General features: G+C 44.2%; 1 protein-coding gene across 8 annotated transcripts in view; it reads right to left on the bottom strand.

The window, feature by feature from the left end:
* Positions 1-14,643, bottom strand: part of zfhx3b (zinc finger homeobox 3b) — a 235,246-nt gene that overhangs the window by 104,221 nt on the left and 116,382 nt on the right. The window contains exon 1 of one of the 8 annotated variants that reach the window (XM_051378276.1): positions 8,049-8,133. The exons of the other annotated variants lie outside the window; for them this stretch is intronic. The gene's annotated coding sequence lies outside the window, so the exon portion shown is untranslated. Of the gene's footprint in view, positions 1-8,048; positions 8,134-14,643 lie in introns of those variants that run through there. 8 annotated transcript variants of the gene reach the window in all.

The following is a 14,643-nucleotide window of genomic DNA, read 5'->3' on the forward strand; positions in this document are numbered from 1 at the left end:
GAGGATGAGACCCTATAACTGACATCTGCTGGGCGGCTGTGTTAAGTGAAGACTTTATTTGGAATTGGAACACTGTCTACATTGTTTACCTTTCCTCTGTGCACCCATCTACACACATGTATATGCATACACACACATAGAAAAAAAAGCATTGTTACATCATAATTAGATGAGTGACCACAGGAAGAATATTAAGGAAGAAGAAGAAAACACGTGGCCACATACAAATATTGGTAAAAACAGATTTGCATAATATTAATGCCTTGACAAAAAATAAAACCCATGAGATCATTTTCACAGGGAAATAAACCTATTCTCAGTGGCAGAAGATTCAGCACTGCATGGTCCTTGAGAACTGCACATTTAATAAACATTTAATTAATGATGTCATTGTTTTGACATTAAAGAGCATGCCAGCAAACAAGATAAACAAGATCTAGCTCTGGGAAGAGTGTTATCAGAATACTAAAGGAAACAGAAAGCTGGGAGATCACAGCAAAAGCACTTTGAATCTTAACTCTTGGCCCCTTAGGCAGCTCCATTCAATCCCCCATACGATGAAGAAATATTCTACACAGAGCATCAAGCTGCTAGCTCTGCACCATGCTGGGTGTGTGGTTATACGGTCATATGTATGCATGTGAGACTCAATAGCAGCCAGATACAGTGCCATATTGTGAATGAATTCTCGCTATGGAGCAGTGAGTTTCCACTCAGGCTGCTATGCCAGTGTACTGGGCATAATTACGAGTCTTTACACATACCAACTAGAACTGGGAATGAAGCCATAAAGCTGAGAGGATAGACACATACACTGCAAAACACACACACACACACACACACACACACACACACACACACACACACACACACACACACACAATCCACCACATGCCATAGACAGAAACAAAGCATGACCAAAAACCCAAGACAACAATAAGAAAATACCCACTTCATGTGTGCATGCGCAAACTGGCTTATCCACATTTGTGCTCACCTCCTTGCACATACACACAGAAAAAAAAACATGTTAGCAAGAAGGTGAGAATTAGAGCAGGGCCAACTGGCTCACCCTGAAAGTTCAAGTTGAGTGCCACTACAAATTACAAGTTGACAGCTTAAATTATCCCCAGTATGTGCTTCTTACAATGTATGTGCATGTTGGAGTTTGCTAAGGCAACTGCCTCCAGACAGCTGTTCTGGATGAGGTATTTACATGTCAACCATTATCTCTTCTAGGAAATAAAGAACAACAGTATAAAATCTCCCCCGAGATAAACTGACCAGCAAATGCCCCAGACCAACAACCTCCCTCCCTTGTCAATGATAGGACCCTCTGCCCCATCTCTAACAGATGCCCCCAAATTTGAGCTGTGAGGAGGGAGAGTGATAGGGGCAGTGTAAAACGAGAGGGTGACTAATTGGTTCATAACCTGTAATTGGGGAGATGTAATTCGAGTGGACTCGCAGATGCCAGGTGCACCTTTAGGAGGTGGGGCAGCGGTTTGCCCTTTAACTGGCAATATGGGAGTGTGTGTGTGTATTTGTGTGTGCATGTGCGTGCAAGGGGCCACGCCGGATTAGAGGCAGGGAACAACCCCTAAAAGAATATAGTTTAGGTGCGGCGTGTGCCTATTAGGTCTGTAAAACCACATGAAAGCCCATGTACTGAAACCTGCCACAACACAGCACAGCCATGCCCAATGCAAATAGGCACATACATATATAAATACACACACTCAAGTGGTATACAACAGCTTCACGTCCACTAGCAATTTTTTCAATCCGCTTTTAGGAGTAAGAAATCTGCAGCTCAACATTTTCTCATGGTTCACATGGTGGGTCAATGTGATCAATATGCTCATGGACCACCTAGCCAATACTACACCTCTCCCAATCAATGTAATGGGGGCTGAGTGTTAATTGGGACAGAGTAAAAGGAGGATGGGTGAGTGCAATGCGTTTTTTGCAGAAGCATCAGATTTATGTCTTAATGAAAGCAGCTTAATGTTGACACCTTGCTTGTATAATCGCTTGGTTAAGAAATGTTTTTGTACACCAAAAAGAAGCGGATGGTGTGAGTTGGGGCGGCAGTAAAGAGAGGGGAGCATTTGCAGGAACATCTGTTTGCCCTCCCAAATCAACATATGATTATTGGTAATTGGCCACAACGCCTGCAGTCAGATGGGTGTGGCCATACATTCCCCTCTTTGGGCAGGTATGTAGGGAGCACCCATAAAACACACTTCCTGCCTCCTACTGCCGTCCCCCTACCTTCCTCAAGAGTCACACCCCTGAGTCTGTGAGTAGGCCTCTCTAACATGGAATACATAAGAATGATAAAAGACAGCATCATGTATCAGCATGTGGAGCATAGATAAAATTAGTAAAGGTTGACTATTCACTTATATGAACGTTTCATTTGCAAAAAGTAATCCAAGTAATGCAACAAGAGAGTTTCCTAGACACTGAACTCAGTCGTGAGGAGATACTTGCTCTTAAGAAAAGTAGCCTTCACATCCTGCTTTGAACAGGACTACAGTATCCACTTCAAACAGAAAGCAAAACAACTCCTCTCCACTCAACAGCCATGCCTCGCATTTATTATATGGGGGAAACAAGTGCTAAAGATGGTGATGAAAAATAAATCTGCATTGCAAAGTGGGAAGATGTTTTTGCTGTTCATAGGTAGAATAGCTTGAATGTGTTGCATCATACATTGTTAAAATCATTCAAGCATCCTTTTTGCACCATGCATCTCTTGATGGAAAGGTTGGGAAACTCAAAGAAATTAACAAATTAAACAAAGACAATGACTGAAGAGACAGTGTGAAGGGTAGGAGGAGAGCCATTACAGAATCAGATGTTTACCCAGCGTGCTTAGTGCATGGCTGTTATTTCTGATGAGAAGCTGCAGCTGACAACTAAAAAAAGTATGTACAGCACAGGAAAAACCTGCCTGACAGATATTCTGTCTGTCAGCTAAGTGGAAGTAGGAAGTGATGGCAGGGGAAACAGCCTCTACCAGAGTAAAGGCTGTATCCCTTGTGTTGCCTGTTGTCTCGCCCTGTTTATACAGGGCACAAGGTCAGTCAACGTGGCATTCAGCCCAGAATACTGCTGCACCACACACAGCACTGTGAGGTTCCACTTGCTACGTGAAAGTCCTACATGCAGACCATAAAAGTGTAGTTTTCTGTTACCTTTTTTGAAATTATTATTAATAAAAACCTTTTTAGCAAAAATCCCCTTCGCAATGACCCATCTATCTGAACCATTAGGTAGAAGTGGGGACATCTGATAGAGATGTATTGATTTCCCACCATTCTGAAGTAATTTGGTGAAGATTAATTAACATTTCCCTGGATCTGCCCTATCTTGCTGACACAATGAACACCGATGGGTCAGATGGAGGTCTAAAGTCAGGACACAGTCAGGCCAAAAACAAGGTGGCCCTTGCAAGACCCTGGCCTTCCCCCAGCCTCTAAATTACCTATGCTGACACCGGGAGGGAGAGGCATAGGCCTACTTGAGCTCTGTACTCAGGCCAGTGGCTGAGCAGGTCAAGACCTCCCCATTAGGGAGCAGGTCAAAGCCACATAACTCTTTAGCTAAGGTGAGGGTCACTGCGATGCTCTGTCCGGCCAGGGTCAACCAGATGTCTCTGGCTACTGAGGTTCATGGCAATACAATAAAGCAATCAATCTGGCCACTGGACCCTGGTCAATAATATACTCCAAGGCTGCATAGGGTCACCACCTGTTCTCTGGCCTCTCCTTGGACTGTCCTGGCCTCCTGAAATGCTTAGGTCTTAGATTTCACTGTCCTGAAGGGAAACTGGAAGACCATGGGGGACCGTAATCAAACCCTGGGTCAAGTCAGGCACTATGGCAATAAACTATGACAGACATTATGTACAGATTATCAGTAGACAGAAATTAGAAGAGCTGGACTTTGATTACTGTAAAGTGGCCTAATACAGTTAACTTTGCTGTCAGTTAATATTCGTTTTGTAACAAATCTGGACATTTTCCTCTGTACATGACACCTCCATTCATACCAACAATATATTATTTTTCGTTACAAGAAAATATGTTAAGACTTTTCAACGTGGATAAAATATCCTTTATCAGAGTACAGCCTAAACAAAGAAGCATAGATGGGCCATGAAATTGACACTACTCACCAATATGAGCTGTATTCTCTTTGAGAATGTGCAGATGAGCATGTTCCTATTGTACTTCTATTGTGTTGCCAAAATCTCCACATATGCTGTACAGAGCCCAAGCAGGATACATTATTCTTGATGCTGATTCCTTTTTCTTCCTAATTTCTTTCAGGTTTTTGTGACACACATTGCCAGCACTGTTTCTTTCCCCTCCCCTTTCTGTTCTTTCCTCTTTGCCCTCTCATGCTCGCCATGAATGGAGGCAGACAGCATCCTTGGCGGCTGCCAGGATGAGGCAGCAGTTAATTCTTGGCTGCCCTCCCTCTCTGCTTAAAGGCAGGTATAGAGTTTCCAACAGCTCCAGCTGGCTGGATACAATGGAGATTTCAGTGCAGGGGCAGAGTTCCAAGCAGGTGAACTAACCTCTCCTCCTTTCCCTTATAGTCCTTATCAGCAGTGCCACTAACACCCCAACAGTTCAGACTCCACCAGAGTTTACCCTATCTTGCTCAAATTCTAGCCGACCCAACCCTGAAGTCTCACACCATTTCCTGGCTGGCAGTCACTGCACCTCTCACAGAGAAACATAAAACGACAATGATAAGATCTGAAATAGAATCTAATGAGCTAATGAAACACAGCAGGTTCATAGCCCAAAAAACACTGCTCAAATCTACTGCAACAAAAAACGTAGTAAAATAATTTACAATGTTTACATCTGAACACATGAGTGTTTTCAACATGAGACAAGAGTGGCATTTTGACTCATTTTATATCCCCATCTCCTTCCTTCCTTTCCCCCCTCAGCTCTCTCCTGCCAACAACATGACATGTCATTAGGCAGTATAATCAGCATGCTATTTGCATACATCTGCTTTATTTTATTGATTGCTCCTCATTCGTTAAGATTCAGGGTATATAATTAATGACCAACCCCCTGGTGCCACACCCTGGGGACAGCTAATTCCACTGCATACTAAGGGGATTTCAGCAGAGGGCACAAGTGGGCTTGTCACAACGGGCACTGGGCCAGTATCAGTCCCGGTCCCCTCCCTGCCTCCGGCTGTCCTTGGTCCCAGCCAGCTCCTCTAACAAGGAGAGCCCTTCCCGGGCCGCGTTAACTAAAAGGACAATTATCTTGAGAACAATGATGCTTTTCACAGGGGCTGTGTTGTCATTAATGCACTGGATCTGGTTACAGCAGTCAGCTTAAGCTAATTAAGGAATGCTATCTGTGGACTCTCATTGCTTCTTAATTAAGTAAGATTCATTTCAAAATGGGGACAAACAGTCATCTTTTTTTGGAAGGGGAGGGGGTTGTTTTACCTTTGAATTGTGTTTGAATTTGCTAATTTGGTGAGTTTCTTTCATATAACCATAAAAACTAGAACTTAGCAGCACTGCACTAACATTTGTTTCATAATCACATAAAACAGGCCAGTGTTCCATACCCTTTTTCTGTCACGCAGCCAATCAAAGAGAGGGACCAATAACAATTAAGCCTAAGTAGAAACATAATTTGATGAAGTGAAACAGCAGCTTATGATAATGGCAGTAATGCCATGAACACTACTGGGGAACAGTACACCTTGCCTTTTTCTGTCTGGCAATGGTCATAAAAAGGTGATTCTTAGTCACTTTAAGCCTTAAGTTTTTCCTGTAACCAATGCTGTCTAGACCCCAATGTCTCACCATCGTTTTCCACCATTAACAGCGTATTGTGATTAGAAATGGCTGACTGACTGACTGACCGACTGACTGACTGACTGACTGACTGACAAACTGAATGCTCTGAGAACAGTTGCTTTCAAAAAAGACAGCTGACTCTTTCTTTCCAAGGAGCCTGCTGACCTTTTACACAGGAGAGGGCTCTTAGTCACCAGTCACTCAGCACTGACTGACAACATGGGGAAAACTGAATGAGAGGGGGAATGTGTGTGTGTGTGTGTGTGTGTGTGTGTGTGTGTGTGTGTGTGTGTGTGTGTTTGTGTTAGAGACAGGGAGACAGAAAGAAGTCAAAGAGCTCTGACTGTGTAAGATACTGCAGAATTCTTCACATCCTTGGCGGCTCTCTAAAGACGGACTGACACATGTGCAGAGGTTAAGATGACACATAAGCCCATTCAAAGCCACTGAATATCCTATCTAATGACACACACTTACTGCTGTCTCAGGACTCCAAGACAATAGCTCTGGTTCACAAATGACAGGCAGCTACTCAACCAATCATGTTCAAACCTAGCATTATAAAACACTGGCTTCTAAGATGTATTTTCGGTATCTAAGGGGTGTGTGGTGGTTCACTCGGGAGAGAGCAAACACAGACACACATGAGCGCAGGGATCTGGTTTGGCAAGTATATATGTCCTTACTTGCTGGGTATTGTGAAGGAGGTTACAGCTGTTGATTGTGATTAAAATGTAAACAAAAGCCGGGTTCAGAGAAAGGGCGAGTATGTGAGTTTGAGGATTGATCAACTCTCACAATCCTCCACACCCACTGAATAACTCTTGTTCTTAACACAGTCTGGCTGGGCAACATCAGAAACACATACTTGCATATATACAGTATATATATACTGGGAAATAAAATAGCTCAATCATCTACCCAGCTGATTTGGTAGATGGTGCCTGGTGTCAATGCTTTGAAAGCAAAATTTGCCACATTAAGGAAATGCAAAATTAAAACCTAGATTTTACCAAACATTTGCAAAATAATTTAGGGGATCCTCTACAAAGTTCCCTGAATTCATCAATTAAAAAAAAAGGATTCATCTCCTTCCTGTGGTGCCCATGTCTGGGGTCATCATGACCCCATCGTGACTGCTCTTCGCATCAACAGCAGCGCTACTGCTTCCATTTACCCTGCTTTTAGCCTCTCAACAAGAAAAATGTACTGTTTTAAGTAATCCTTGTTTGTACTGACCGTAATTGATTGGGTAATCCTGGTTTAACATGCACTAAAACCAGTGCTTAAGAATCTATTAGGAGGGCTAGCAGCTTAAAGAGGCAGGATCTATCTAATGTTGACTCCTAGATTTGCGTTTCTGTGCCTAGAAGTTGGAGGCGTTTGATGACCTCTTCTATGTTGACCCACATTAAGCCCCATCTCCAAGTCAAATGACTGTTTTTGTCTTCATTTCTCTTTTTTCATTCACTCAGTTTCAGCATTTCTCTGTCTGGTTGTGTGTGTCTTGTGTGCCAAGCAATTGCCAAGATTTATCCTCTGAACTCCACCAGCAAATCTCTTGGCCTTCTTCCATCAACCTGGTGACACAGTTCTGGTGGTGTTTAGGCCAGCTTCACCGAGAGCCACAACCCATCTCCACAGACGCCATGCCAAAGGTCCCTGTCAACTCAACATGACACACGCCATGCCGCACACTCATCACTGTGACAACCCTGTCATAATCAACACAAATCTCTCAGCGTCAGCACGAGGAGCAAAGGTATTACGGAGCTGGAGAGAGGGAGAGGGAGGAGGGAAAAGTAAAGGCAGACACACTAAGTACTGGTCGTGGTACTGTCATCTCTGGCTCTGAGATTGGACAGCAAGTGTGAATGTGACACACACATACACACACACACACACAGGACAGTCAGACAAGAGGAAGGCTAATTCCTGCTCCTCCTCCTGCTCTGACTGCTGTGGTTTCTACATGACGCAGGAGGAGGTGGGGAGGTCTCACACACACATACAGAGGAAAGAAGAGAAGGAGAATAATCCCCACCAAGACCTCTGCCCTAATGGGGCCCACTACTGTAATTACAAGGCACAGATTTCAGATCAGGCACTTAAGTAGCCAGCTAAGAGTGCCCAGAAAACAAAAAACTCTGTAATTATCGTCTGCCTCCTCTCTCCCCAGTGCAACTTCAGTTACCTGTCATGCTGCTGTTTTGTCAGGAGTCCGTTGTTTCCTGGATTCTCCCTAATCCATGGCTGGAAGCAGCCCTGGCAGTGCGCCTGCCTGTGCAAGATGCACATTACAGCTCGCGGGGGCGAGTGACGACATGGCACACAAAGATAGCAGAAACCTGAGTCCTCACAGCCCCACAAGCACATGAATGCATTTTTTTACAAGAGAAGGGAGGAAAAGAAGGAGGGGGAGCGTTCAGTTTGCTCTAGACAAAAGATCCATTGTGCAGGGAAACTTTATATACATATTAGAAACTCGAAACCCATAGCCTCTGCAAGCAGGATTCTTGTAACTGTGAACAAGATAACATTACCTACCATTCTTTCCTTCTGTCCACAGAAAAAGAGAAAAGCCTTCAATCCTACTTTTCTGCAAGGGTCTTATTCTTCATGATGGATTCCTGTTTTTTTGCAGGGTCATCTAATATCAGCGATAAGAGAGCTGTGGTCTCCAGGCAGTTTTGTGGCCCATTAGGTAACACATTCCCCAGGTGGACCAGAGCAGGAGGCACAGCTTGTCGACAGAGATTTGCACTCAGCATTCTCTTAGCTTGCAATCACCATCCGCCTAACCTCTCAGGTGTTCCAGAAGGAATGTAAGGTCCATTCCACGACTTGCTCATTCACCCACTACAGCCTGGAATGCATTCTACATGTACCTGTGCTTGAATAATACTACTCACTCACAATACTACTACACAACTTATTTCATACTCCCTTCTACTTGTGAAACTCTAGAATGATATGAGTCACACAAGCGCATCATATGTAAATTTTTTCCTATATATGTTTTGGCACAAGTCCATTCTTGTTAGAGCTCTATTTTTTTTGACAGGCAGGTTAAATAGCCACATACACAATCTAATAAATTAAATTTCAGACATACACTGAACATCAGGAGGAAGAAGGCTACAAGCAGAGATGATTCTCTGGAGAAGATGACTAAGACAGTCCCTAAAAACTCTTTGACACAAGTTTCCTAAAATAAGAATAACACACAAAAAAGGGGGAAATGCCTAAAGCGGCTATCGCAACTTAGGGATTGTCAAGACCCAGTCCCGGTCTGCTTAAGCAAGTCTGCGTCCACATGCCTGGGAAAAGTTGCCAATATGGTGACATCATCAACAGCAGACATGTAATTAACCTATTGCAGCCATGCAGTCAGGGGGAAGGCCGGACAGCCAGGCTCATAATGACAACCCGTACAACTTGTAATTATTTTTCTCAAGGGAAAAACACAAACACAGACACCCGTATGCACAAAACACACACACACACACACACACACACACACACACACACACACACACACACACACACACCCACAACAAACAAGGAGGAGCTGCAGAAAATAATGTCTATAAATACAAGTACAAGCATTCAAGAGCGAGATGTGCAGTAACTAATATGCAACAAGGGTGACATACAAATGTCATAACAACTAGCTTATAACATCTAATTTGGGTTGAGTGTGGTTTACTACAGACAAACATTAGAGCATAATTAAATCAAGTGCTGGACAGTATTTTGGTGTTCTAAACATAGATTCATGCTTATACAAAAAGTACTACATGGTCATTTCATTATTGAATTACACTTCAGGCAAGGTTTTAAACAAATTGCATAACTATGTTTTACACAAATTTACTAAACTGGCCTGTGATGTTTTATTGCTTATTTTTATACGCTGCTTGTGTCCTAAGTAAATAAGGGGCTTTGGTAGGCAATAGCATTCACTGGGAACAGGTTAACCCAGTAAAAAGGGCAGCTGGCCTTATAGGGCAACAAAGACTGAGAATCTAAATCTAAAAGTTACTTACGATAAGGGGGATAGGTCAAGGTATGAAAACTGTCTTTAAGTATTATAAATCATGAAACCCTTCCCTTTATAACAAGAGACAACAAACATGGGAGTGGGGTGACTAATCCTGATGCTTTCCATTTTGGTTCTGGCTCAGTCTTTATATCATAAAGACATTCTGTCAGTGTTTGGATAAAACACAGTCTCCATTTTTACAAGTTCTATTAATATGGGCTTGAGGTGGATGATTCATTGTGAACCAGACCTGGGTTTTGTCAGCCTAACTTGTTCCATGAATACAGAGGTTAACTTTTTCCACTGATTTAGATCTAACTAATAACTACAATGACCAGCACACATTCATTTGTTTAAAAAATTTACTGTGCCCTGGTGAACTTACTGTTCTTTATTCCTTTTGCATTTACCTGTTGTATGTGCCAGGAAAAAGAAATATAAAAGCACGGTGTTGAACAGAGAACTAACCACTAGTACAAGATTTGGGGGCCTCAGTGGTTTTGCATGAGGCTACATTAGGTGACGTACAGTCAAATGATGTAACTGGCGCCTAATGTGAGGAAGCGTAGGTGACCCTTTGTTACTGCCCTCCACCATGGAAAGATCATATCAAAGAGTGGAAATCATACAGATACTGCGGACTCAAAATGAACAGTGTCTTTGTCTCAGCTCATTCTTTATCTCACACTGGGCTGGGTTAGGGCTGGCTGCACTGCGATTGTCTCGGCTGAGCTGAAATAAGTATCAAGCCTGGTTTAGTGTGGTCAACTTAGACCCAGGGAGCCTTGAGAGTAAAGAGGGCTCTAAGTTAGTTTTAATAGGCACATTATTTCTACCCCTAACACTCACACAGGCTCCACTCTGAGCCATTGGCTGTTTGAAGTTGGTAACAGCTGTAGTGTTCCAGCCTTTATTTAGAGGTCAGCACACTGACTTCACTTAAAAGGAGAGTGGGACTAAAGGAGAGAGAGAGAAAGAAAGAAGAGAAGGCAGTGGGAGGAGAAATAAAGAACAGAGAGAGAGAGTGAGAGGTGAAAGAATGAGTTAAAAAAAGAAAGAGTTACTAGTGTGGCGAGGGATTAGCTGAGGGAGAGGTTAAAAGTTTGTGGAGTTGCATCTGGCCTCCTGCCTGCTCTGTTGTTTATTGCCGCGGGCCTGGAGATCTGGTGCCAACATTAACCGCACCTGAACCACTCTACAGCACACGCACACACGCACACGCACACACACACACACACACACACACACACACACACACACACACACACGGACCAAACAGGAAGAGGCAGACGCACAGCCTGCACTTCTCTCCAATGCTTTGGCAAGATGTTACAGTGTGCCAGCCTTTTCTCCTCAATATACCAAAGTGTGTGCATGCGTTTGTGTGTGAACTACACTCACAGATGCCAAGTCATGACTTCTCATTTGTTAATACCCCGTTGCTCCTATTACCCTCAGCTTTCCCTTTCCATCTTTGTGCTCTGTCACTCTGGATGACTGCCTGGCTGCAAAGCCCTAGCCCGCCTCAGCCAAATCTTTCTAACTTAGTCTCCCGAAGCCTGGCTTGACAACAGTTCCAAGTCTTCACAGACTTCCACAATAAGTTCAGTGAACTCAAGGCAGATGGGAGTTCTCATGCTCCATATAGGAGTCCTATGTGCCATCAGCCAGTAATATAACACTGAGGACCAGAGAAATACACAGGGTCACTGTGGGCAGAAATCACTCACAAAGAAGAATGCTGGGATGCCACCCACTGCAGATCCAGGGGACAGACCCTTCTCTGTTCAACTTCTCTCTTTCACTGGAATTCCCCTTAATAATGTGCCAGCTTACACAGTATAGCACGTACATGCACGTGCGCACACAAGCACACACACAGACACATACTAAATTGTGGGGACATGGGAGGACTAGGAGAAGAGAAAGGGAGTTTAGAAGAGGACAGTTGGAAGACATTGGGGGTGGTGGCCTGAGGGCAGGGTATTCCTTTTGCCCCAGGCAGTATAGACAAGACTGGCAACCAATTAGTGCAAGCTGAAGTCACCCCCACCACCCCGTTCCCCTCAGCCCCTCCCCTCTGCTCAGTCTTGCCCTGGTCTTCTGAACTTGGTATGGTCAGGGCTGGAATGTTGAAGCAGGTCATGTTCACATGCACATCAAAAGCGATTAAGTACAAGCCTCCTGGATTAAGATGAGTCTGTAGACCTTCACATCTCGGGCTAACCTCTCGAAAGCACTTGGCTTCCTCCTGCCACAACAGTATCCAAGTTCACTTTGGCCTGACACAGGCCCCTCCTTTGCTTGTGGAAGTAATACCAGATTACAGAGCAACTGTTGTTAAATGTTGATATAATGTGTTTTTCTTGTTTTTTTTCCCCCCCTCTCTTTGTTTGTACAGCTGTTCTTTAACAGCGGGACATCTCGCTGTGCTGCTCTTGTATGGCTTACTTTGTGAAAATGTTAAGTCTCATTTCAGTTTAATATACATGAAATACATTTTACAATTTTGCTATATGAGAGAATTTCTTTAAGTAATAAAGCCTGATAGGTATGTATGGCACATTTTTAACTGTACAAACTTACTTTTCCTCTTTCCTCTTCAATCCCTTAGCTAAACCCCAGCTGTGCGTGGTTTGGCAGACTTCCTCAATAGTACTGTGAGGGTTAACTAATCCTTCTGTGACTCAGGTATATGGGACATGTCCTGACAGGCGACCAACAATTCCAACATACAGTGCAGGGATCTGCACAGCCCACAAAAAAGGGGGATTTTCACCAGAGCAAGAAGGTCTAAGAAAACAAAAGGGGAAGAGGAAAGATGAACACCTTCTTGACAACATTCTTTTCTTTGTTGAATCAAAGTGGGCTAGGATAAAAGATACACCCATCAAAACACCCATTCATAAAACATACCACCTTCAGATGCTTGTGGTGAAAGGAGGAGGGGAACAGACTGAGATATAGGTCTATGGGCAGGTCATCGAGCATGTATAGGTTAAGAATATACAGAGATGGTATACAGTGTATTAACTGAAAGCTGCGCTCTACCTCTCTTACTCTACCCCCTCCATCCCTCCATCCCTCCCTCCATGTGTGTACATGTGAGGACCCAGCAGGCTGGAAGCTCTCCCAGGGCCCAGATGCTCTCTGTCAACACCGAGATTCCAGAGAGGAAGCAGGGCTTTACAGCAGCAAGCTGCACACACAGCCAGTACCGGCAAAGACCAGGAGCCAGGAGAGGACAACCTGCTCCACATAAACACAGACCTCCCTGTCTCCTGTCTGAGCCACTGGTTCTGCTTCCTGGCTCAGGATGGGCTTGGTTCAGAGCAAGCTAGCAGCAGTGAAGTCCTGGGAGTGGAGAATGAGCCACAGAGTTCCTCTTGCCGGGCTGGGCCCCCTCTCAGCCTGCCACCGTCAAGAGGTAAATAGCTATTGGCTGCTCAATAAGTGGCTTCAGTGCGTTGGAGTGAGGGGCCTTTTTCCCCCGCACTCTCCCAGCCTTGACAAGCATGTATTGACAGAGCAGTTACACACTAACCCATTGGGGGAAATCCTCCACATTGTGCCCCAGGCAGCTGATAAATGGAAGTCATACACTACCTGTAAGCATGATCCCCTACGCATGGACACGCAAAAGTGCATTTGTGCGCACACACACAGCTGAATACTACCATACTAATGCAGACCTAAGTAAGGAGAATAGGGGCATTATGATATATAATGCTTTAGACTGATAAAGCTGTGGAAAGGTAAAGAGAAGAAGAAAAGATATGTGTACAGTGGTTGAAGCTATCTTGACTGTGCTGACATACACTGGCCTGTGGTGCTTCAAGGAAAATGCAGATTAAAGAATGAAAACTGGGGAAGAAGGGAAGGCCCAATATCTATCATGATGATAAAAAAAATTTTTTTTGAATTCAACTTATAGTGAAGGCAGTATGGTTACACACCCACATATACATAAATAGAGAAGAAGGAAGTGACAGAGACACAGAGAACACAAGAGAAAAATACTGTGTTGTTGCTAATTTCGTTTCCAGTGCTGAAAGTTGTCACTGTCAATCTTAAGCCTCACTCAATACTAGCAGTTCTAGCCTCCTTGCTATTGCCCATATGGGAGCCACAGCAGTCCAGGGGAGGAGTCAGCAATAGGGTAGGAGAGGAGGAGCCAGGGCTTGAGCCCCCAACAAGGGGGAAAAGTGCTGTCCTGTCTTGTCCTCTCTCCCCTCCACCCCTTTCATGTCCGATCCACAGCTGATAAATAGCTAGGGGTGCAGCACTCGCTTTCACTTTGTGATATGATGTCAGTAACCTTCATTGATCTGCGGGCGGGCAGGCAGGCCTTATCGCTGCCTCTCCCTTGTGATATACTGTGATCCAGGGCCCTGACTGCTTTTTAATACACTGCACTTTAGGTAACGGTGTCGCAGGCTAACCACCCTGCCTACTAACACCTGAGGCTGTATTTTACGGCAGTGCTGTGATGGCCAGAGAGATTATACAGAAACTAACTCTGGGAGAGCCTGCCAGCAAAATGATAACACTGGCTAAAGTGGGACAGTGGGGTTGTGATATGAGGGGAATTCTCCATTCTTCACCATGCCAGATCATGCGTTCTGGTGCAACTTCACCTCCTAGCACCGTACATAGAATTCAGACAAGTGTAAAAACGGTTTTGGCCTAAAGCCGTCATCAAACTTTTGCACCTCCCATTATAAATCCATGAGGGACCTCTTTT

The sequence above is a fragment of the Dicentrarchus labrax genome, unplaced genomic scaffold (assembly GCF_905237075.1).
Source record: "Dicentrarchus labrax unplaced genomic scaffold, dlabrax2021, whole genome shotgun sequence".
NCBI lineage: Eukaryota > Metazoa > Chordata > Actinopteri > Moronidae > Dicentrarchus > Dicentrarchus labrax.